Raw genomic sequence first — 22030 nt, forward strand, 5'->3', positions numbered from 1 at the left:
TTTATCCAAGGAGGTCCAGCTCTTGAAGTTGGGAAAGTGGTGCCTCTTCGGTTTTCGAACAAGCAATCCTGTCGGGGATCTGGCTCTCGAGATTCGGAGAACGATGCCTCTTCGATTTTTGAGAAAGCAATCCTGTTGGGGGTCTGGCTCTCGAGATTTGGAGAGCGGTGTCTCTTCGATTTTTGAGAAAGTAATCATGTTGGGAGTCTGGCTCTCGAGATTCGGAGGGCGGTGCCTCTTCAATTTTGGAGCAAGCAATCTTGTTGGGAGTGTTTTCTCGAATGTGAGTAAAGGTTGGGCATGTTTGCTAGTCTACCTTGCCACGAAGCACAGAGGTTGACACACAGGGACTTTCCAATTATCCAGCAGTGGTACTGTTCCTTTACCCTCTCTTCGATTTTTGAGAAAGTAATCATGTTGGGAGTCTGGCTCTCGAGATTCGGAGGGCGGTGCCTCTTCGATTTTGGAGCAAGCAATCTTGTTGGGAGTGTTTTCTCGAATGTGAGTAAAGGTTGGGCATGTTTGCTAGTCTACCTTGCCACGAAGTACAGAGGTTAACACACAGGGACTTTCTAATTATCCAGTAGTGGTACTGTTCCTTTACCCTCTCTTCGATTTTTGAGAAAGTAATCATGTTGGGAGTCTGGCTCTCGAGATTCGGAGGGCGGTGCCTCTTCGATTTTGGAGCAAGCAATCTTGTTGGGAGTGTTTTCTCGAATGTGAGTAAAGGTTGGGCATGTTTGCTAGTCTACCTTGCCACGAAGCACAGAGGTTGACACACAGGGACTTTCCAATTATCCAGCAGTGGTACTGTTCCTTTACCCTCTCTTCGATTTTTGAGAAAGTAATCATGTTGGGAGTCTGGCTCTCGAGATTCGGAGGGCGGTGCCTCTTCGATTTTGGAGCAAGCAATCTTGTTGGGAGTGTTTTCTCGAATGTGAGTAAAGGTTGGGCATGTTTGCTAGTCTACCTTGCCACGAAGTACAGAGGTTAACACACAGGGACTTTCCAATTATCCAGTAGTGGTACTGTTCCTTTACCCTCTCTTCGATTTTTGAGAAAGTAATCATGTTGGGAGTCTGGCTCTCGAGATTCGGAGGGCGGTGCCTCTTCGATTTTGGAGCAAGCAATCTTGTTGGGAGTGTTTTCTCGAATGTGAGTAAAGGTTGGGCATGTTTGCTAGTCTACCTTGCCACGAAGCACAGAGGTTGACACACCGGGACTTTCCAATTATCCAGCAGTGGTACTGTTCCTTTACCCTTGTGGGTAATAATATGGTAGCTAGACCTTCAAAATTTATGTGTCTAAACTTTGTTAGTGTTGTTTCTTTGCTATTCTTTTACCCTTCTTGGTCAGAGCGATGTAGTGGGAGCTGCAAGCTTCACGTGTCTCAACTTTGTCAGAGAACTTTGGCAAAGTTATCTGTGGTACCCATGAGCTACTGTTGCGTGTGGGAAGTGGGTGATTGAACAGTACGATTTATGTGCTTTCTACTTCGCCGGAAATCTTCGATAGAATGCCCATAATTTCCGCAAAGCTGAGTGTGCGTGTGACATGTGCTGACAAGGCTGGAAAAGTAGGTGCCTCTTCGATTTCTGAGATCGGCCCTCGTGGTCTCTGAGCAGCCCAGCTTTTGAGAAAGCAAGCCTCTTCGATTTCTGAGATCGGCCGTCGTGGTCTGTAAGCAGCCCAGCTTTTGAGAAAGCAAACGCCTCTTCGATTTCTGAGATCGACCCTCGTGGTCTCTGAGCAGCCCAGCTTTTGAGAAAGCAAACGCCTCTTCGATTTCTGAGCAGGCGCCTCTTCGATTTCTGAAGCTTCGTCGAGTGCAGATTTTAAAGGGGCTGACATTAAGTTCCAAAACACACTTGAATATCCACCCGTAGAAGTTCCATTCTTGCACTTCTAAGATCTTGATTTGTCCGACCTCTTCTCTCTTCAACACCTTTGAAAATGTCTGGCCCCTCCGACCGTCGTTTTGACTTGAACCTTGTTGAAAAGGCAGCCCCGACTTCTCTAGACAACATATGGCGCCCATCCTTCGTCTCCTCTACTGGTCCTTTTACCGTTGGGGATTCCGTGATGAAGAATGATATGACCGCTGCGGTAGTGGCCAGGAACCTTCTTACTCCCAAAGATAACAGACTACTTTCCAAACGGTCTGATGAGTTGGCTGTTAAGGATTCTCTGGCTCTCAGTGTTCAGTGTGCAGGTTCTGTGTCTAATATGGCCCAACGCCTATTTGCTCGAACCCGCCAAGTTGAATCATTGGCGGCTGAAGTGATGAGTCTCAAACAGAAGATTAGAGGGCTCAAGCATGAGAATAAACAGTTGCACCGGCTCGCACATGACTATGCTACAAACATGAAGAAGAAGCTTGACCAGATGAAGGAATCTGATGGTCAGGTTTTACTTGATCATCAGAGATTTGTGGGTTTGTTCCAAAGGCATTTATTGCCTTCGTCTTCTGGGGCTGTACCGCGTAATGAAGCTCCAAATGATCAATCTCTGATGCCTCCTCCTTCTAGGGTTCTGTCCAGTACTGAGGCTCCGAATGATCCCCCTCCGGTGCCTTCTCTTTCTGGGGCTCTACCGACTGCTGAGACTTCTCCTAAGCAACCTTTGTGAAGGCTCCCTCTTGTTTGTTTATTTTGACTCAAGTATATGTACATATTTGTAACTTATCGGGGATATCAATAAATAAGTTTTCCTTCATTTCAACGTATTGTGTTAAATACACCAAAGCCTTCTTCGCTAAGTTCTTTGAATTTTCTTTTGTTGAAGCTTGTATTTTGAAGCTTTGTGAGTGGAGCATATAGGTTGAGGTAGTGTTCCCTTAATTTCCCGAGTGAGGAAAACTTCTCGGTTGGAGACTTGGAAAATCCAAGTCACTGAGTGGGATCGGCTATATGAATCTTAGAACGCCATTGTGTTCTGTCCTGTGTCATGTCCTCCGTTAGATCCAAGTACTCTAAGTCTTTTCTTAGGGTCTCTTCCAAAGTTTTCCTAGGTCTTCCTCTACCCCTTCGGCCCTGAACCTCTGTACCATAGTCGCATCTTCTAATCGGAGCGTCAGTAGGCCTTCTTTGCACATGTCCAAACCACCGTAACCGATTTTCTCTCATATTTCCTTCAATTTCAGCTACTCCTACTTTACCCCGGATATCCTCATTCCTAATCTTATCATTTCTTGTGTGCCCACACATCCAACGAAGCATCCTCATCTCTGCTACACCCATTTTGTGTACGTGTTGATGCTTCACCGCCCAACATTCTGTGCCATACAACATCGTCGGCCTTATTGCCGTCCTATAAAATTTTCCCTTGAGCTTCAGTGGCATACGGCGGTCACACAACACGCCGGATGCACTCTTCCACTTCATCCATCCAGCTTGTATTCTATGGTTAAGATCTCCATCTAATTCTCCGTTCTTTTGCAAGATAGATCCTAGGTAACGAAAACGGTCGCTCTTTGGTATTTCTTGATCTCCGATCCTCACCCCTAACTCGTTTTGGCCTCCATTTGCACTGAACTTGCACTCCATATATTCTGCCTTTGATTGGCTTAGGCAAAGACCTTTATATTCCAACACTTCTCTCCAAAGGTTAAGTTTTGCATTTACCCCTTCCTGAGTTTCATCTATCAACACTATATCGTCTACGAAAAGCATACACCAAGGAATATCATATTGAATATGTCCTGTTAACTCATCCATTACCAACGCAAAAAGGTAAGGACTTAAGGATGAGCCTTGATGTAATCCTACAGTTATGGGAAAGCTTTCGGTTTGTCCTTCATGAGTTCTTACGGCAGTCTTTGCTCCTTCATACATATCCTGTATAGCTTGGATATATGCTACTCGTACTCCTTTCTTCTCTAAAATCCTCCAAAGAATGTCTCTTGGGACCCTATCATACGCTTTTTCCAAATCTATAAAGACCATGTGTAAATCCTTTTTCCCATCTCTATATCTTTCCATCAATCTTCGTAAGAGATAGATTGCCTCCATGGTTGAGCGCCCTGGCATGAACCCGAATTGGTTGTCCGAAACCCGTGTCTCTTGCCACAATCTATGCTCAATGACTCTCTCCCAGAGCTTCATTGTATGACTCATTAGCTTAATACCCCTATAGTTCATGCAATTTTGTACGTCGCCCGTATTCTTGTAGATAGGCACAAAGTGCTCGTTCGCCACTCATTTGGCATCTTCTTCGTTTTCAAAATCCTATTGAAAAGGTCAGTGAGCCATGTTATACCTGTCTCTCCCAAAACTTTCCACACTTCGATTGATATATCGTCAAAGCTACAACCACTTCTTCCTTCTGGATTCTACGATAAAAAGAGTAGTTTCTACACTCTTCTGAGTTACTCAACTCCCCTAAAGAAGCACTCATTTCATGTCCTTCATTGAAAAGATTATGAAAATAACCTTTCCATCTGTCTTTAACCGCGTTCTCTGTAGCAAGAACCTTTCCATCCTCATCCTTGATGCACCTCACTTGGTTTAGGTCTCTTGTCTTCTTTTCCCTTGCTCTAGCTAGTTTATAGATATCCAACTCTCCTTCTTTGGTATTTAGTCGCTTATAGATATCGTCATAAGCCGCTAACTTAGCTTTTCTCACAGCTTTCTTCGCCTCTTGCTTCGCTTTTCTATACCTTTCACCATTTTCATCGATCCTATCCTTGTATAAGGCTTTACAACATTCATTCTTAGCCTTCACCTTTGTTTGTACCTCCTCATTCCACCACCAAAATTCCTTTTGGTGTGGGGCAAAGCCCTTGGACTCTCCTAATACCTCTTTTGCTACTTTTCGGATACAACTAGCCATGGAATCCCACATTTGGTTAGCTTCCCCCTCTCTATCCTACACACACTGGGTGATTACTTTCTCTTTGAAAATGGCTTATTTTTCTTCTTTTAGATTCCACCATCTAGTCCTTGGGCACTTCCAAGTCTTGTTTTTTTTTTCTCACTCTTTTGATATGTACATCCATCACCAACAAGCGATGTTGATTAGCCACGCTCTCTCCTGGTATAACTTTGCAATCCTTACAAGTTATACGATCCCCTTTCCTCATTAGAAGAAAATCTATTTGTGTTTTTGACGACCCACTCTTGTAGGTGATCACATGTTCTTCTCTCTTCTTAAAGAATGTGTTGGCTAAGAAGAGATCATATGCCATTGCAAAATCCAAGATAGCTTCCCTATCCTCATTTCTCTCCCCAAAACCATGGCCACCATGAAAACCTCCATAGTTGCCTGTCTCCCTACCCACGTGTCCATTTAAATCTCCTCCTATAAATAACTTCTCCGTCTGAGCAATTCCTTGCACCAAGTCTCCAAGGTCTTCCCAAAATTTCTCCTTCGAACTCGTATCCAACCCTACTTGAGGTGCGTACGAACTAATCACATTGATAAGTTCTTGTCCTATTACAATCTTGATTGCCATGATTCTATCTCCTACCCTCTTGACATCTACAACATCTTGTGTCAAGGTCTTGTCCACGATGATGCCAACACCGTTTCTCGTTCTATTTGTGCCCGAATACCATAGTTTAAACCCTGAGTTTTCTAGATCCTTTGCCTTGCGTCATGGAAGTTAAGAGAAGAAAAATATGATGTATGTCTCTCTCTTCCCTCTGTTGCTACTTTTCACTGATCTAAAATATATAGTCCAATTGTCCACCAATGTTACAGGAAAACTCTTCTTGGCCTTTGGTTACCATTGGATGTCTGGGGCATGAATCAAAATGACAGACCTTCAATAATAATCAACCTTCCCCCGAACTGGTTTCGTAATGGTTTATTGGGTTTTGCTCTATCTATGGTGTGACCAACAATGCCTTTGAACTTGAAGAAGATGCTAAATACTCCACTAATTTTTACAAACTTGTTACGGAGGCCTCTGTTCATTTCTGGCCAATGAGTATTTCCGGCCAACCCACTTCCTATTTGAAGGTGGAGAAGTATGGTATCAGCCTGTTGTATGCCGAAGATGCCGTGAAATTAAAACTGATGTTATGATTATGGAAAGTAAAAGTAGAAGAAGATACGAGACATGACGAGTCTAATCCGAGTGAGATACTCCAATTAACTCATCAAATGTATCAATATAGATTTCCTTGATTCTCAAGCATATTGTACTTCCATGCTAATCCATTTATTTTCTCCCAATTGACTTGCTATCTAATCCAAGTGAGAGAAAATTATTTATTTTCTTTTAGGCCTATTTCGTTTAGCCCATATGAAATCCGAAACCCTATTTATCGGGACTTGGCCTTCATTTTTCCTTTCGTAGCGCAACATTTGGGCCTGGGTTATGTTAACCCATTTAATTTAATTTAATATCTTTATACATATATTCCCTTGTATATATGTTTTCATTTGTGGGAGTTATGAACTCGAGGTTCATACTTTTAATTCGAACCACATTATTGTTAGCTTATTGTAAGGCTAAGTTCAGCTCATCCCCTTTAGTATAGATAATATCGCTTGGTCAAAAAAAAAAAAAAACAATTTTGCATCTAAAGTAATTTGAAGCAATAAATTATAACTATTTAAGATGGCACATAGAAGCTTAACTTGGTTGATGAGAAAAGTTCAAGTGGTAGTTTGGTTCTGGGGTACAAAGAGCGTTGTCTTAATAACCATAGCTACATTGAAGAATACAATGTGAAATGCATAGGACAGACAAACAGACTAAAACATGAGTCCACCCACGTCCCACCCGGAGGTTAACAATTCACCGTTCAAGTAGAGAAACAACAAAAACAAACTAATGTGTCAGGATTTTTGCAAATTGCTACTTGGAGGTGGAACTTAAAGGTATTATTTATGTTGTTTATATGGCTAGCTTTGGATTGGGGTTTGCATTCTCCTTGGATTGAGATTCTTCTTTGGTAATGCATTTTCTTTTTAATGGATCTCCTCAAGGTGCATTACCGTTTATCGGTTGATTGGGCAAATTGTTGCATATTCTCTCTCCCCATCCATTTTCTGTTTTCTCACATTTATTTCGAATGAAATCAAGTGGTGGATTGTTTGGCAAACTATGGTGTTGATTATGTTGGGGTTTATTGGTGGAATTCTTGTCCTCCGTGCCACAGTTATCCACCTCTTCTGGGGGCCTCAGGCATTTCAGCCTCTCCCTAGGCACAAGTCTGGCTTCCACGTCAGCAGCAGGTTTCAAACCCAAGACCTACAATTTTTAATTTGAAGGAAGCCTCGCAATCCGACTTTTACCACTAGTCATCTTTCTACTTCTTGTTAGGGTATGGTTTCATGTTCCCTCTAACTTTTTGTATCTTTATTTTTTTTTTCTTCTTCAATATATTCACTATAATGTCTTTCTTTTTTTTAAGGAAAACTAATGAAAAGTCCAAAAAAAATTTAGTTTTAATGAAAAATAACAAATAAAGGTGTAGTGAATAGTATTAGGGAAAGGTAAAAATGTGGTTTTTCATTAAAAGTGAACAGTACCGAGAGTGTTTTGTTAAAACTCGCATTTTTTTATGATAGGTACGTTGGAGTGGAAGTGGCATTGTTTTTTTAATTTAAAAAAAAAGAGGAGTGCTGAGTATGACAGGTTTCTAGTAGAAGTTGAATGCCTTCAATCTAATTATGTTTGTAAACTTTTTGGGGAAAATTATGTTTCTAATTTGCATATTGAAGAGCTAATTAATTTGCTGGGGCAAATTTTCATTACAAAAATCCAGATACAAAAGATTGAAATTTTGAGGGAGAAAGAAACGAAGGAGAAGAAAGAAATGAAGGAGAAGTAAAAGGCCATCTGATGTTCCATGGCTATCGTAGAGCATGTACAACAACAATAAAGACTTTTTTTTAAGTGCGGTCAATTATATTAATTTTAAAACGTCATTACGCTCGGTTTTGCATTAAGTCTTCCATTAGCTCTAACTACTTCATGTCTTTTTTTTTAAAGTCTATTTCCAAGTTTTCTTAGATCTTCCTCTACTTATTTTGTTTGAAATAAAAAATTAGGGTAAATGACAAAGAACTACCTCAACTATTGGTCTGACGACACTTTAATACCTCATCTTTTAAAAATGACAATGTCATACCTCATCTTACGAATTTGTGCCAATGTCAGACATCCATCAGTTTTTCTGTTAATTTCTCTGTTAACTGGATTAAAAAATAATTAAATATAATTTTAATAATTAAATATTAAAAAATTAAAAATTAAAATATTTTTTTATATTAAATTGTGGGATTCACCTCTCTCTCCTCTCTCTCTCTCTCTCTCTCTCTCTCTCTTCTCTGCATCCCCAAAATCCCAAAGCCAAGAAACCTTTCCCACCCATCCCCCCTAACCTTCCTCCACCATCCTCTCTCTCTCGCCCCTCTCTCTTTTCTCTCTTCCTCTAGGCAACCTGCATCCCCAAAATCCAAAAACCCATAATCCCATTACAAATCTCAAAACCCAAAATCCCATCAAACCTCCCTTTCTTCCCTTTTTCTGTAGCAGAACAGCTGCGAGAACCGCCGAAACATCGACATCGCGTTGCGGCGGGAGAAGCCGATTTTTTCTAGGTAGTCAATTCGGGACAAGAGCTTGTCTTCCATGTTGCAGGAGATGAGGGAGGTGTGTTTGTTAACTTGGGAAATGCTGATGCTCTGTAGGATGTAGAGGGTGGGGCAAAGGTAGCTTTTGACGTTGCAGGCGAGGAGTTGGGGCGGCGATTGATGATGCGGCGGAGATCGGAGTCGTTGATATAGGCTTCGCGGAGGAGGAATGCAGGGACTGGGACGATTTCGGTGACGCGGGAGGAGAGGATTTCGAGACACATGCCGATCAGGAGGCAGAATTCTAAGGAGGTGAAGCTGATGGAGGTGAGGAGGAAGTGAATGGGTTTGATGTGGGAGAGATGGAAGAAAAGGATGAGAGGGTGGTGGTTGATTAGGAAGAAGAAGTCGAGGCCGATGGAGTCGAGGTAGAGGACTTTTTCTTGGAAGTCGGAGTAGGGGTGTCGGTGGTTGGTGGGTGTTTAAGGGAGACGGGGGTTTTGGCGACGGAGAGGATTGGGAAGTGGGGGGGTTTTCTTCAACGACGGAAAGCAGTGGGAAGAGTCATGGTGAAAGGAAGAGGGGGATTGGAGTTTGGGAATGAGATTGGGAGTGGAGGAGAAAAGGGGTTGTTTGGTGGTGGCGATGGAGGTGGGGAAGGGTTGCTCAGAGAGAGAGAGAGAGAGGGTGGTGGAGGAAGGTTGTAGGGACGGGCAGGAAAGGTTTATGGGCTTTGGGATTTTGGGGATGCAAAGAAAAGAGAGAGGCGAGAAAAAAAGATGAGAGAGAAAGGTGGATCCCACAATTTAATATAAAAAAATAATTTTATTTTTAATTTTTTAATATTTGATTATTAAAAATATATTTAATTATTTTTTAATCCAGTTAACAGAGAAATTAACAGAAAAACTGAGGGAGGTTTGACATTGGCACAAATTCGTAAGATGAGGTATAACATTGTCATTTTTAAAAGATGAGGTATGATAATGTCGTTCGACTCATAGTTGAGGTAGTTTTGTGTAATTTATCCAAAAAATATATATAGATACAAGGTGTATGGAGCAAGAAATTAGAGAAAACTAAAGACAAAGTTGAATTATGTCTTCTTTTCGTTGATAGAACAAATCATTATTGATTTTTATTTTTTTTGGTGAAAAATTAGGTTTATAATTTCCATATTAATCTTGGACAGACAAAATTTACAGAGGCAAATATCATATATAAAGTTAAGATGGAGCTCTCAATGATGCCAAAGTGGATGATTTCGGCCACTTCTATGCCACCAATTTTGCTCACATCAGACTAGCCGCTAACCCGACCCGACCAACTTGAATTCAAGTTATGGACTTAAGCCCAATGTTGGAGACAAGGGACTCTGGAGTTTGGAGTCTTGGACTGTTTTTTTTCTTCAGAAAAATACTTGAAGCTTCTGCTACCGACATGTTAGAACTTAAGTAAGAAAGAGAAAGTAGTTATTCTAGACCCGATTCCACATAGTATGTCCAGAGTTCTATTCCTGACCTTAATGAATCACACGATGGTAGCAAAGGGAGGCTAAAATACATTTGTGAGTCTTCTTGGCTCCTGAAAATAGTGGACTACTATGCTAAAAAGGAGACAGAGAAAGTAGTTCAATGGGGTAGGTCATATAGGACCTCCCTAATACCCTTTCACTGTTGGGTTTTGTAGTTTCGGTAACTTGATAGTCAACTGCAATGTCAACTGCTAAAGCCTGATCAAATCTATGCATGCAATTGCTCCAAGGTAGTCTTTGTGGCAGCAACTTCTATCTCAATTGCTTAATTAGAACCTGATGCTTGCTTATTAGCACCTTACTCTCTTTTGAATTATATTGTTTCTCACTTTGCAATTCATCTCTCTGCAACTTACCTATCTTGAAACTGCTAATTTGGTATCTGTAATATTCCTGACATGAAAATTTGAAAATGTGATCTTGCCAAAATCACACTGGTTATATTGGTTGGTGCATGATTGCTTCATTTACATTTATGTCTCATTTGGTGTTTAGGATTGGATTGGAATTGATAACCCTCTAAATTCAACGTAAAGTGAAGTTAGAGGAGAATTATTTTTCATTTTTGGGAAGAATGGAATAGATAAGTTTTCTTCTTGAGTAATCCATTTCCTGCCCCCAAACAAATTGACCATAATTTTTTCATTTCTTCATTCAACATACCTTGGCTTATCCATTCCAATCCAATCCTTCATACCAATCAAGGCCTTTTGGGAGAATATGATGCTTTGACTACTTGTGGGTTTGCACGTTGTGAATATGGCTGATTCTTCTTATGATTCTGTTGTTGTTACTTCTCGTCGAGAAAAATATAACGTCTTTTTTAGTTTCAATTGAGACCCACATAGATTACAAATTTGAGAGAGGAGATAAAATTGGACCTGCCCTTCTCGAAGCAATAGAGAAATTGTTGAAGCACAAAATCAGTGAGGACTTTGGTACAATAGAAAGTGTTAAGTTTGTGACCTTCGCTAGATTGCTCCAGTCAATAGTGTGGATAAGTATGTAAATGGATAAAGACAGGAAAGCAAACACAAGATGTACGTGGTTCACCCAGATTGGCTACGTCCACGGAGTAGAGGAGTTCTCATTAATTATGAAGGGTTTATACAAGTACATAGGTTCAAGCTCTCCTTTAGTGAGTACTAGTGAATGATTTAGTACAAATGACATTCGGGATTATTATGGGAGAATGATCTCCTTTTATAGAAGAGAGTTTCTAGCTTTGTTCTGGTCTTGACATGTGTCATGTTGTGATTGGCCTTTGATGTTGACACGTGTCGTCCTGTGATTGGCCTCTTGGTGTTGACACGTGTCGCCATGTGATTGGTCTCTTGGTGTCGACACGTGTTGTGCTGTGATTGTCCTCTTGGTTAGAAGGAAACTCTTCTAGGTCCTTGACAGTATAACGTTGACCGGTGCTTGGTAGTTTCAGGATTGGTCAAGTATGGTACAAACAGTGCTCCCCTAAGTTCCCGAGTGAGGGATGCTCCTCGGTTGGGGACTTGCAAGATCCAAGCCGTTGAGTAATCATGAAACTTCTAAGTACTGAATTGTGGTATCGTTTTCACTTGTCTTATCTGTCTTATAAGTAGATGTGGCATCTTCTCTGGAAGTACTTTTCCTCCATCCAAAGGTGATATCTTTAACCGATGGAGATGCACAAGGTAATGTATCAATTTCACTTAAAGGTTACTTGTAGTTTTGGGCTTGGTCAAGCCTGATACAAACCCTATAGTAGGAGCCCCCCAAGTCTCTAAGCGAGGAGATCTGCCGAAAGAAGTGACAGACAAAGTAAGCAATCAGAGTTCCAAGCAGTCAGTCTTAGATTGAAAGTTTGATCTTGTGTTCTGGCTGATTGTTCTCATTCTCCTTGTTCTGTAGACATCAACAAGGACAAAGAAAAGAACATGGAGACGAGATGATATGAGATACTTTTTCTTTTGAAGAAGTAACTTTCCACAGGCTTATTCTTGAACTGGGCTGGAAGGTTTTCTAGTTTCCTCCACAGTATAATGCTCACTCAAGGATTTGAGGGTCAAAACAAGTCCATCAAATTAATAGTGTGTTCGACCTTGATGATATGAGATACTTTTGTTGTTGACAAAGTAATAAATGAATCGGCACGTGTTCTGTTGCGCATGTCTCCACATGCTTCCTTGTATCCTTCTCACTTGCCCTATCTGTTCCTCAGGCAGATGCGGTATCTTTTCTGGAAGCATAAGATGTTGAAGATGAGTACTCGAGAGCAATGCCAGGTAAGTAATCAGGCAATGAGTTTCAGGTAGTCAGTTCCTGACTGGAAGCTTGATTCCAAGTGCTGACTGATTGCTCTCTTTCTTCTTGTCTTGCAGGTAAGAACAAGGGCAAAGGAAAAGACAGGAAAAAAGCATGATATAGGACACTCTTGCTTTTAACCCTGATGATATGAGATACTCTTGCTCTGGTGTGGCTTGCTTGCAAAGGTATTATCGGGGGGAAAAAAGCTGGGTATTTCGAGAAACTCTGTTGAGAGTGCCCTCTCAGATGTGAAGAAAAGTTGAGCATTTTTTTTTATTTGCCAGTCTACCTCGCTGTGGAGGATGAAGGTCGACATATATAGGAATTGTCCCAAAAGCGAGTAGTAACGCTATTCCTTTACCATTCTCGATCATAACAATGTAGTGGGAGCTGCAAGATTCACGTGTTTTAACTTTGTCAAAGCACTTTGAAAAAGTAGTTTGTGGTATCTGGAAAGCTGATGTTGCATATGAAGATTGCAGACAAGCTTTATCCAAGGAAATATGGCTCTCGAAGTTCGGAGAGCGACGACTCTTCGGTTTTCGAACAATCAATCTTATCGGGGATCTGGCTTTCGAGATTCGGAGAACGGTGCCTCTTCGATTTTTGAGAAAGCAATCCTGTTGGGAGTCTGGCTTTTGAGATTCGGAGAGTGGTGCCTCTTTGATTTTTGAGAAAGCAATCCTGTTGAGAGTCTGGCTTTCAAGATTTAAAGAGCAGTGTCTCTTCGATTTTTGAGAATGCAATCTTGTTAGGAGTCTGGCTCTCAAGATTCGGAGAGTTGTGCCTCTTTGATTTTTGAGCAAGTAATGCTGTTGGGAGTCTGGCTCTCAAAATTCGAAGAGCGGTGCCTCTTCGATTTTTAAGCAAGTAATCTTGTTAGGAGTTTGTCTCTCGAGATTGGGAGAGCGGTGCCTCTTCGATTTTTAAGCAAACAATCCTGTTGGGAGTGTTTTCTCAAATATAAGTAAAGGTTGGGCATTTTTGCCAGTCTGCCTTGCCACGGAGCACGGAGGTTGACACACATAGAGACTTTCCAGTTATCAAGCAGTGGTGCTGTTGCTTTACCCTTGTGGATAATAGTAGGGTAGCTGGACCTTCAAAATTTATGTGTCTAAACTTTGTCAGAGATCTTTGGCAAAGTTATATGTGATCAAAACCCTTCTTTTGTGTAATTCACATGTCACCATTTTATTGAATTTGTGGGTCTCACATGCAAACTAACATAAATAGATGACAGAATCTAAACGGAATGACCAAATTGATCTGCGGTGGTAAATGTCAAGGACAACATTGATTGATTTTGAAAGTGAGGGACCAAAATGATGAGTTTGATCAATCTCAAGGACCATTGGTGATAAAAATCCTTCTTTATTTCATGTCACAGCCCGTCCCGGAATTTCATACTTGGGGATGTGAAATGACGGAATTACCATTAACGGTTGCTAAGGTATGTGTGACATGTTTATTTGAATATTTCATACTCTCCTAAATTCTTGGAAAATTTTAAGTGGATTAAAAGTTGATTACAATTTGTGTGGTTAGGGAATTAAAGTATGGTTTGTTTTGTGTGGACCACACACACACAAACCTGCTCTCTCTCTCTCCCGTGGACTTCCTTTAGGTTTCTTCTTCCCGTGCACTGTGCACGTACGGACAAAGGTGGAACTTGTCCATTTCTTCACGGATCGATACTAAAAAGGTAAGTTTTAGAATGCTTGTAAGAGGTGAGTTTATTGGTACCATTTTTGGAACTTAGAACCTTTGGAAACTTGTGAAATCTGAACCCCAGTTTTGAGTACTGTTCATGTGGACGTAAATATGGTTGTTTTAGGGAAGTTGAAGCTCTTAGGAAGCTTAGGGAGGTTCTTAGGAAGCTCGGAGAAGAAGAATTAAAGGAATTGGACGTAAGGATCCCTAGTTTTTCAAATTTCCGAATTGGTCACTATTCACGAACTTTTAAACCCTTAAGTTTTCGTGAATTTTAGAACCATAGCAAGCTCGAGGAGGTCCTCACGAGCTTCGGGGTGCTTAGATGGTAGAAATTGGACGTCGGAGGACTGAGAACGAAGCTTTGCAGATTTGGCCGGATTATCGATCTTTCTCAGGTAAGATTTAATGGATTTTAGACCTTGAAACTTGTATAATGTGATTCTACATGCTTAGGGCTTCATTTTGGTATAAATTGCGTGAAAAATGGTTGAGAATTAACGGAGAATAAGAGGTTTGAAAATTTCCGAGTTTTCCGGCGCCGGCGACGGTCGCCGGAGCTGGAGGTTGAAGACGACGAATATTCTATCAATTTTGACGGAATATTCTGACACCGTTAGTTAAAGTTAATGGTTTCTGTTAGGATTAGACGGAATATTCCTGACGGCGTTAACTGACGCCATCAGTGTGCAGCGCACGTGGCCGCGCGTGGGGGCGCGTCTGGCCGTGTGTGTGGCGGCGCGTGGGGAACCCAAAAATAATTCTAAAAATATGGGGATGTTCCTGAGGTTGTGTGGATCACAGTGGTATATTCATATACCCAATTTGGGCAATATACGAGAAGTTATTAGATAGAGTTAGTTATGTGCTTAAATAACGTCATTTCGGTTACTTCTCATATAGGCGAAGTTTATACGGATGATGAGCACAATTAAGGGAGGCTCAGGGGCTACGACCCTTCGACATATCTGTGAGTGGGCAGTTTTGTTTTCCGTATATATCTATATAAATGAGATTTTTCCCAGAAAGTCAATTTAACTGAAATGCAATATGAAATGCCATGCAAAATATATGCCTATTTATTTACGCATTAGTAATTGCATACATGCATGATTGGTGTTGCGGACGCACAGGTAAGTGCCAGGTAAGTTCATAAATTTAATTATGTAATTGTTGAGTTGATATGATGGAAAGCTCATAAACCTGCACTAGGATGATTGTGATTTGATAGAGATGATTTAGGCCTGTATATATAGAGTCACCCCCGCACCATATGCTCACAATTGGATCCAATTTAGGTGCCCAGTGGTACAAACCATTAGAGGTGGTTCTGATTCGTAGGTGACTAGCGATTTATCGCATAGCTATCAGGGGAGGATAATGTGAGCATAACTATATTCACCCAGTCGTACAGACCTTTCCGGGGGTTCCGACTTGTGTGCAGTGTAGTGCCGTACAGGTCACTTGTGATGACTCCGGCTAGATTGATTGATGAGATTGATTATGAGCTATAGTTTTAGCCGTACATGCCACTTTAGATGGATCCGGTTGACATTATTTTTCATGAGCTACTTATATGTTTTGTTGAGATATATTTTGGCATGGCATATAATTCACTACTTATGAATATGGTTTTGAAACAAATATACGTATTACTTATTTTTTGGAAAGTATACGGGTTTTACAGCGATGGGTTAGCAATTTGACAATGAGATGATTTTTTTTTTAAAGCTTTGTTTTACTGACCCACTCAATCTTGTTTTGCGCCCCTCCAGGTTCAAGATAGCAGAGTTTTGGTGGCCACGAGGAGTCCAACGGTGTTCTGATAGAATTTTTAAAAGTAGGACTCACCCCCGGGGGTTACATCTTAGCAATTGTATCTTAAAAGTTTCCGAACTGTGTAAATGGTTACATCACTCTCATGTGACGGCCAGCATGCCCACCTTCGGGACGGGGTGTGTCATTTCACCTTTCTTTCTTTAAGTCCATAAATTATACCCCTTCCTTCCGTTTGAATGCACATCGTTTCTGCACCGAAAGTGCTTCAACAATTTCGTCTTTTTATTTTTTATGTTTTTGTGTCCAATTTCTGATGATTTTTCTTGAAGTATGTATATCTAATATTAGGGTAAACTATCAGTTAACTCTTTGAACTATTATTCAAGTTGAAATTGATTCTTGAACTATTTTTTTTTTTGGTAAATTAACCTCCTGAACTATTAGGCTATCTCCAATCAAGGGCTGGTTAGATGGCTCGTTTTAGCCCTCTGGCCCTCTAAGATATTAATATTTTAATGAACAGTATATGATCATATTTGCCTCCGTCTCTAACCGAGGGCCAAATGGCCATAGGGCTCGTTTTAGCCCTGTCACAAAAAATTGTCTCCAACCGAGGGCCAAATGGCCAAACAAAATTTATTATTTAAAAACCACCACTTAAATTCAAATCCAACGGCTAAGTGACGTCAAATATGAAACAAATTTTGTGAAATAGAAGTTATAGGAAAAAATGGAATTTAAAAAAGTAGGAAACAAATTTTGTAAAATAGAAGTTATAGGAAAAAAAATAGAATTTAAAAAAAAATATGAAACAAATTTTGTAAAATAGGAGTTATAGGAAGTTATAGAAAAAAAAAATAGAAGTTATAGAAAAAATTTTGTAAATAAAAAAATTAAATAAAACTGTAAAAAAAAATTCAAAAATAATAGCTAGCTAGCGTCAGCTAGCCGTTGGATTCAAATTTTTCTTTAAGCAATCATGTCGGTTATATTTATATTAAATATATTCTTGTCAGTTATAACCGACATGATTGCTATGAATTTCTAGCCAGCCCTTTAGCCTTTTGGCCCTTTCAGGTTCCGTAGGGCCCACGAGCCATCTGATCTAATCCTCAGTTGAAGACAGTTTTCGGGCTATTTTCGACACTCTGGCCCTCTTGACTCTTCGGTTGGAGATGACCTTAGAAATCAGTCAATTGACCCCTTGTTGGTAGATTCCATCCACTATTTCGTCAAATCCAAAGGAAAATTTGTCTTTCCTTGATCAATTATTACTTGTCAACTATAACCACTAATGAAATAATGACATGTGAAAACAAAAAAAATGTGTAATGACAAGATGGGGGATGGCTACATTTGACTAGCATGATGCCCTTTGGCCAAATTATAGTCTGGTGGGCTTCGTAGAACTACAGTCTGGTCATCGATTAAATATGAGTTTTTGGCAAATAATGTCTTTTTTTACTTTTAGACCTTTAGCCTTTTCCATTAGAGATGACTTACTATTGGATTTAGTAGGTCTGGCTCCTTCCGATTGGGCCCTTTTTTTTTACTGAAGCCAATTGATTGGCTGTTGCTACTTAATACTATGATTTAGTGGTATTCATCTTTACTTGTAAGTGAGAGGTTTTATATTCGTTTCTCGCAAAAAAACGAATTTTGAACCACATTATTGCTAATCTATTGTGAGGTTTAGTCCATTTTCCTCAGCTCTTAGTATAAATAATATCGTTTGTCAAAAAAAAAATTAATTGGCTATTTTAATAGCTCAATGTGAAAGCCACGTGATGACTATGTTAAAAGAGAGATTTTTTAGTGTGACCAGTACACGAGGTGATGCACAACATGTCACTAAATAAATTGTGGGATATGTGCGCTAAAAAGTTAATAACTTAAAAAATAAAATTTCTCACAATTTCTATTGAAACACATGGTGTACTACTTGTATTCCCATCACAACTAAAAATTTCTCGTTAAAAGGCAGCAAGCAGCCAATAGTACGAGAAATTTCTCAGCATGACCGAAATATGGGATGATACAATACGTGTCATTATACAAATAGTGAAATATATGTGTTAAAAAGTTATTAACTTTAAAAATAAATTTTTTTACCATTTATATAAAAATATGCAATGTATCACTCGTGTTCCGGTCACAATGAAAAAAAATTCTAATAGTACAAGGCATTGGATGCTTTTCTTTTGGTTTCCATCAGCAAAGAGAAAATGTAGACTTGGCATTCGTGTCGTGTTTTCCGTGTTCGTGTCGTTTTCGTGTCATACCCGATATCTTAACGGGTCGTGTCGTGTAACACCCGTTAAAATAAACGGGTAAAATGACCCGACCCGAAATCGACCCGATAATATTAACAGGTAATATGACCCGACCCGTTACTCGTTAAGGAAAATATATTTTAAACCAATAAATAATCAAATGAAAAACATAATACTAAATAAGTATATACATTTCATATTATCACATCCAAAACATAAAAACGCAATTTTGTTTTAAGTATATTTTCGCTTACATAAAGTCTTTAATAGTTTTTTAATTAATGTAGAAGTGTAAAAAAATATAGAAAACAAATATATAAACACTCGTAATGACAAACTTTATAACTTTCATCAAGAGCTTAACTTCGAAATTCGCCACTATAATCATATAAATCATAGATCAAAATTTAACCGTTGATTGTTGTTTACATTTATGCTTCATTGTTCTCATCAAATTTCGTTTTTTTTTAGATTTTCTTTTTTGAAAACATGATCTATTAGAGGGTGCAGGTAGATGAACGGTTTGGATCGTTGATATTATATTTAGAGTTTTACGGTTAGTGAAAATATTGCTTGATGTTTATAAAGTTTCTACAAATTATATGACATTGACTCATATTTCAGTTAACCGTAAATATCGAAACGTGATATCATCTTCTTACATCCGCCAGATGATCATGTTTTCAAAAAATAAAATTTCAAAAATGAAATTCAGTAAGAAGAATCAAGCGTAAATGACAATCGACGGTTAAATAAATTTAAGGTTTTACTACTACAAAATTATCTATTGCTGGCGGTCCAAAACCTTTTGATGATTACAAAATTTAAGGTTTTACACATTCCGAGATCGCATACGTAAAAAATCATAAAAAACAAACATTCAGAGATTACGTAATGGAACAAAAGTTTTCGACGGTTATAAATGAAAAATCACAATTTAACGGTTATTTTATCTCCGATTTTGATGATTTTTTACAGATACACTCCTCGACCCTATAAGAATGTAATGAATAAATTTGATCTTTAATTTAAAGTATTTACACTAGTGGACTTATTTTATACTTAATAGAAGTATAATATTAACTCTAAGTATTTGTTTAATCTACTGATTTGACACAATATGCATTCTACAAAACTTTTTTCAACGATTCAACCGTCAAACTTATTTGTACACATTCCGAGATTGCATACGTAAAAAATCATAAAAAAAACATTCAGAGATTACGTAACGTAACAAAAGTTTTCGACGGTTATAAACGAAAAATCACAATTTAACGGTTATTTTAGCTCCGATTTTGATGATTTTTTACAGATACACTCCTCGACCCTATAAGAATGTAATGAATAAATTTGATCTTTAATTTAAAGTATTTACAAAAACTTATTTTATACTTAATAGAAGTATAATATTAACTCTAAGTGTTTGTTTAATCTACCGTTTTGATGCAATATGCATTCTACGAAACCTTTTTCAATGATCAAACCGTCAAACTTATTTGTACACATTCCGATATCGCATACGTAAAAAATCGTAAAAAAAAAACATTCAGAGATTACGTAATGGAACAAAAATTTTCGACGGTTATAAACGAAAAATCACAATTTAACGGTTATTTTATCTCCGATTTGGATGATTTTTTACAGATAGACTCCTCGACCTATAAGAATGTAACGAATAAATTTGATCTTTAATTTAAAGTATTTACACTAGTGGATACCACAAAAACTTATTTTATACTTAATAGAAGTATAATATTAACTCTAAGTGTTTGTTTAATCTACTGTTTTGATGCAATATGCATTCTACAAAACTTTTTTCAATGATCCAACCGTCAAACTTATTTGTACACATTCCGAGATCGCATACATAAAAAATCATAAAAAACAAACATTCAGAGATTACGTAACAGAACAAAAGTTTTCGACGGTTATAAACGAAAAATCACAATTTAACGGTTATTTGAGTTCTGATTTTGATGATTTTTTACAGACACACTCCTCGACCCTATAAGAATGTAATGAATAAATTTGATCTTTAATTTAAAGTATTTACACTAGTGGATACCACAAAAACGTTTTTTATACTTAATTGAAGTATAATATTAACTTTAAGTGTTTGTTTAATCTACTATTTTGACGCCATATGCATTCTACGAAACTTTTTTGAACGATCCAACCATCAAACTTATTTATACACATTTCGAGATTGCATACGTAAAAAATCGTAAAAAATAAACATTTAGAGATTACGTAACAGAACAAAAGTTTTCGACGGTTATAAACAAAAAATCACAATTTAACGGTTATTTTAACTCCGATTTTGATGATTTTTTTACAGATACACTCCTCGACCATATAAGAATGTAATGAATAAATTTGATCTTTAATTTAAAGTATTTACACTAGTGGATACCACAAAAACGTATTTTATACTTAATAAAAGTATAATATTAACTCCAAGTGTTTGTTTAATCTATCGTTTTGACGCAATATGCATTCTACAAAACTTTTTTCAACTATCCAACCGTCAAACTTATTTGTACACATTCCAAGATCGCATAAGTAAAAAATTGTAAAAAACAAACATTCAGATATTACGTAATGGAACAAAAGTTTTCGACGATTATAAATGAAAAATGACAATTTAACGGTTCTTTTAGCTCTGATTTTGATGATTTTTTACAGATACACTCCTCAGCCATATTAGAATGTAATGAATAAATTTGATCTTTAATTTAAAGTATTTACACTAGTGGATACCACAAAAACTTATTTTATACTTAATAGAAGTATAATATTAACTCTAAGTGTTTGTTTAATATACCGTTTTGACGCAATATGCATTCTACGAAACATTTTTCAACAATCCAACCGTCAAACTTATTTGTACACATTCCGAGATTGCAAACTTAAAAAAATCGTAAAAAACAAACATTCAGAGATAACGTAACGGAACAAAAGTTTTCGACGGTTATAAACGAAAAATCACAATTTAACGGTTATTTTAGCTTCGATTTTGATGATTTTGTACATATACACTCCTCGACCCTATAAGAATGTAATGAATAAATTTGATCTTTAATTTAAAGCATTTACATTTTTTTATATATGAGTGATTGTATATATATTTTTTTACATTTTTTACACTTCTACAATAATTATTATTAATTTTATTAATTTTGCCCTCAAATAAAAAACATTATTCATGAGGGTTTGAAGGATTTTAAAAATCTAAACGATAATATAAATGTAACAATTATCTATTCGTAGAGGAATAATGATAAATCCCGAGTGTTTATATATTTTTTCACATTTTTCATACTTGTATGTATGTCTTCTTAGTTCTTGCATATACAAATACTATACTAGTATATTTTAATTTTGGACAAGAATATGTTATGTAAAATTTATCCTAGTAATGATAATAAGGAACTCTCATAATAAAAATAAATAATGACTAAAACTTTTTTTTAAATTTTTTTATAATTTATATAGAACAATAATACAAAACTATATATTTAATATAGAATATATTGTAAATATTAATATGACTATTGTATTTTATAATAAATCTTTTAGTAATTAAACTTTAAAATTATTAAAATAATTTTTTTCTTAACGGGTCGAAACGGATTACCCACGTGTTACCCGCGTGTATACCTGTTAAGAACCCGTTATTAATGGGTTCTTAACGGGTCACCCGATAGTGACCCGATAAGTTATCGTGTTGATCCGAAACCCGTTATTTTCGTGTCGTTTTCGTGTCGTGTCACCGTGTCGTGTCAAAAACTGCCAAGTATAAGAAAATGTAAGCCTTTCTGGTTTCTGAAAAATAGAGGAAGACAGCCCGAGTACTTTATTGGTAGTAGGGGTGTTGGTGACAACACGGTTTAGTGTGGGTCATAGTGTTAGATTGTGAATTTTT

The 22030-nt window shown here is 37.9% G+C and overlaps 1 protein-coding gene and 1 pseudogene across 1 annotated transcript in view; one reads left to right on the plus strand and one right to left on the minus strand.

The window, feature by feature from the left end:
* Positions 1–22030, plus strand: part of LOC126585314 (TMV resistance protein N-like) — a 49131-nt gene that overhangs the window by 9240 nt on the left and 17861 nt on the right. The gene's annotated exons all lie outside the window — the stretch shown is intronic.
* On the minus strand, positions 8458–10279 carry LOC126584348 (uncharacterized; annotated as a pseudogene).

This window comes from Malus sylvestris, chromosome 10 (genome assembly GCF_916048215.2).
Source record: "Malus sylvestris chromosome 10, drMalSylv7.2, whole genome shotgun sequence".
NCBI lineage: Eukaryota > Viridiplantae > Streptophyta > Magnoliopsida > Rosales > Rosaceae > Malus > Malus sylvestris.